The following is a 4,490-nucleotide window of genomic DNA, read 5'->3' on the forward strand; positions in this document are numbered from 1 at the left end:
ATCCAAAATGGGTGCAACGTGCCGAACCGAGGGATGAGGGTGAGCAACGGTATATAATCTGAGCCCCCTCTTAAACAGCGGTGCATAATCCAAAAGAAAAACCCCCAAGGTCGGAAGGAGTCGGCCCTCTGCCCCATTGCCCCGAGTTGATAGCGACAGCAACAGTAGAAATAATAGCAATAGCAACATCAACAGCATCACGGCGGTGCAACTTCGTCCAATCAAAAAGAGATCAAAAAAGGAGTCAGGGCACATATGGCGTGAAATCTTGAAGCCTGGGGCCTCGAACACGGCAAGATGGTGGAACTTCAAGGCAGCAGGAAGGAGAGATAGGTATCGAAGAAAGTGGGAGTAAGAAAGGTAGCCCCAAAGAGCCCATTTACAAGGAGAGCAAAGCAATCGACGGCGCCATTACCGCCCTCGAAAAACATAACGGCAGGCGCAATCAATGGGTTCATAGAAACTGAATCAATACCAATGACTCCATAGGTCATTACCTTTTAGGTGGCCCCGACGAAGCGAAAAGGCGAAGTACTTCGATACCTGTCATAGGAGGGTTGCGCCATCGGCATGATACCGCTACCAAAGATCAACAAATAATGTGCTCATTCCGTTTCTTATCATTTCCTTCTATGAAACGTTGAAACTATCTTTGTGCGGTGAGAACCGGGGAACCGATTCCCCCCCCCCCCCCCCCCGAAGTGATACTTCGGACAATAACCACGGAAGCACGGGATCTCGCGTCGGTCGCCTCCCTCAAAATCCGCCGATGCCTTGTCGAGAATGAACATCTACTAAAAGCCCGACAAACGCGAGAATCCCTCGAGTAATACGCCCGAGGTCGACCAGATCTATTCAAGCGGTTCGACGTCGGCCCTCACACGATGTAAAGCTAACAAATTGTCACATCTCGTCCCTTTTATCATGTCAAAAGATTCTATACTAAGTTTGGGAATCCCCTTTTGTATAAAAAGGGGGTCACCACCACCTTGTAAGGTAGAGCTCCACTTCTCCACGAAAACAATAATATCTTCTCTCTCTCTTTCTAATTCGCTCATTCTCCTTGGTTCAAAGGCATTTATATTCGATCGTTCTTTTTATCATTCAGTATTGGCTCGAGGCCACCCTTATATTCATTGTCTCTTAACTTGTTCTTCGTTACATAGCTCAATACTGGCCGTAAAAAGCCTTAATCGTATTTCTCCTTGTTATCCCCTTCCCGCCTGTCCCCGATAGTTCGAACTCGGCCCGAATTTCGGCCCCGAGGCCTCCATCAACCTGCTCTACATATGGCCAGCAGGCCCCTTCGGTTTGCTTACTGCCTCGATTTAACCCGTATTTTATCATTATACTGCGTATTCTTAACATAAACTGCCCTAAAAATTAGCTCGAGAATAAATCACGTATTTTTAGAATCCCATTTACAAATTTAATTATTGTTATCATTTTTACAGTAAACATTTAGATTTTGTTTTTATATTTTTAGGATTAATTAGTTAATTATTTGTTTTATTGAAAATGAAAATCACAAAAATAGCTCATCTTTACATTTTTATTTTTAATTGTTAGATTAGTGATTTTTCTCTTTTAGTTTAGGAGCAAGTCATTATTATAAAATTTATAATTAGATAAGTTGTTTATTTTTGCAATTTAGATTAATTTAGGATTTTATTAATTAAAGAAAAAGAAAAAGAAAAACAAAGGAAAAGGAAATAAGAAAAGAATTGAGGAAAAAAGGGATTAGGTTTGAATTTGGGCCATTTTAATACCCAAATCCGCTCCCAAACTTACCCAGGTCCAAGCCCAAATAACTGATATACCCGGTCCACCCCCATTTAAACACCGAACGACCCCGTTTTGTGTTCCTACATCACAATCGTTGGATCACTCTGATCCAACGGCTCCGAACTGGCTGTTCAATTTGTATATAACTGTCCGAACCCCAGACACTCCCCATTTAACTCCACCCATTTCACCTTCGTCTCTTTTTCTGATGAAACCCTAGCCGCCCCCTCATTCCCTCACCAGGTCCGCCGTATTCCGCCACCGTAAATTGCCCCACGGCGGCGGCAACACCCCAAACTCCACCAATTTGTGTTTGTGTTAACCCAAAACCTCCATTAGTCGGTTGTTCTTGTTGAGATCAGTCGATTAAAGGTAGTTTAAGTTCATTTCACCCAGGTGAAGTTCGATCGAATCCCTGACTGGTCCGGTTGGAACAAGTTCTGGTAATCCCTTTGTCCTTCTTTTCTCCTTTCCATTTCTGATTATCCCCTTCATCTCCTTTCTTTTGTGGTTAGCCGCATGTTTTAGGTTCTTTTTTTCTTTTGATCAGAATTACTTTGTGTGTTTGTTTTGTATCTGGTGATTAGATTAGTAAGAAGCATGTTAAAATCTCATCATATAAAGTTTAATTTCAATTGCATAAACTTAGTTTAATTAGGGTTCAACTTTAGGTTTGATACATGAAATGATTATGCTTTTCCTTCCACTTTTCCATCTTAGGTTCAATGCTTGTTTAGGATCATTTTTAGTCTATCTTTGCAGTTCTATGTTAATTTTTGTTTGATTACTGTATAGATGCATTAGGTCTAAATATATAAACACTTTTACTTACTGATTAGGTTAGTCTTAAGTTTAAATTGCATCATTTTTATTTTGTTTGCCCTTTTTGGTTTGGATTCTGATCCTTTGATTGACTGTTGTCTTTGTTGGCCTTGATTTGCAAATCAGTAGAAACTTATAGGGACCTAATTGAACAAAAGGTAACTTAAGGGGTCATAAAAGGGGGTAGATAGTTCTGAAATAGGATAAAATCTCCGCTGGAATGTTCTAGAATAGGGGACAGCTGGCCTAATTTGGTTAGTACAAAGTACTAATACCAATGAGGGACAGCCAGTTATCCAATTCTGTTGGAATATGCTCTTTGTGGCTGAAGGAATAATTCCATTATTCTCTTCAGCACATGGCACTCCTCAAGGGCTATGTATAAAACACTCCTTTCACTCCTAAAATCAGAGATTTAAGACCCTAAAAACGCGCAAAAGTTTTCTGCATTGTTTTTGAAGAATTGAGTTGTTTTTTAATTTTTTTTACAAGAAAATAGAACAAGTCCTTTTTGAAATTCGCAGATTCTTAAGGGTTTAAGTATGGTTTAAGTGTGGATTTGGGTTATTGTTGTTCATCTTCTATTCTTGCTCTTCTTGGCTGATATCATGATTTCGTCTTCCTTTGTTGTTGTATCCAGGTAGCTTCATAGACTTTAAAATGCAAAAATTAAGCTATAGTATGCTGCCTTCAAGTGAAAACTCTAGATCCTAGTTTTGTTTAATGTTTTTCTTTGCTTTTTTTCCTTTATTGTAGTTTCTTTCTATTTATTTAAGTTGTTTTCTCTAAATTTGATGTTTACTTCAAATTTAATCACAGTGTTTAAGCTTGAAAGTTAGAATGGTTTAGTTGTGTGGCTGAATAGTTTTGCGATGTTTAGGAGTTGTAATATTTGGGGACTGTTTTAAAACTTATGACTGCATGTTGTCTATGTATGTTGATATGGATAAATACCTTTAGTTAAGTCATGATAAATTTTAATATTATTAAGGGTTATGTTAATACATGATGAGTTTAATTTAGTATATAATATGTATTGAATCATGTTGTGTTTGGCAAGAGTTAGGCATTCTATTATACCTCTCGAATTGCAACAGCGGTAAAGTGACTTCATGTGCAAGTTATTATGATTTCTGAACAAGGAGAATCCTGGATTTTCATATTAATAATAGCATGCTAAGGATTGGTCTTACGATATGCCTTTAATTTCGTTGAAATTTGCAAGTGATCTGGGCTGCAATTCATTAAGAAGAATGTCGAGTTTCAATCAAGGACTAATATAGGCCCAAATCGAGACAGCCCAATCATGTTTCGAGCTGGGGCACTTCAGCCTTGGCTCAGTTGTTTCTTTTTTTCGTTTTGGTCTGGTTCAGAGCATCATTTGATTTCAGTAATTCATTTTGTCAAGTTTGCTTCAAATGTAATTAAAGCAGGTCATTAAAATTCGAGCTTGTCCTTAAGAGTTGAGCTTTGTTATTGGCCTAATTAAACCACTGATGCCTCTTACTGATTCACCTTCATTTTTGGGCTTAGTCTCGAGCCCAGTTTCTCTTTTAGGATCTCTGGACGGTTTTTGGCTTATTGCAAGCTCGGAATCAACTCAAACAATTAAATTCTTAGCATACTATCCAATGCATACTTGTAATTAGTAGATTTAGATTGAACTTTAATTTAGAATAAATCATAGCATCCTTAATTTACTTTAGTTGGTTCCAAATATCTTATTTAAATAGATTGAGGTGTGCCATCCAATCACATAATTCATGTCCACCACATTAATAGCAACTAGTGTAGAAAATACTTTGAGTATTCCGTATTTTTCTTTAGGCTTGCAATTGAATCATTACAACTACAGTTACGGTTTTCGTGGCGTAGTTGTGATA

This window comes from Nicotiana attenuata, unplaced genomic scaffold, assembly GCF_001879085.1.
Source record: "Nicotiana attenuata strain UT unplaced genomic scaffold, NIATTr2, whole genome shotgun sequence".
Lineage (NCBI taxonomy): Eukaryota > Viridiplantae > Streptophyta > Magnoliopsida > Solanales > Solanaceae > Nicotiana > Nicotiana attenuata.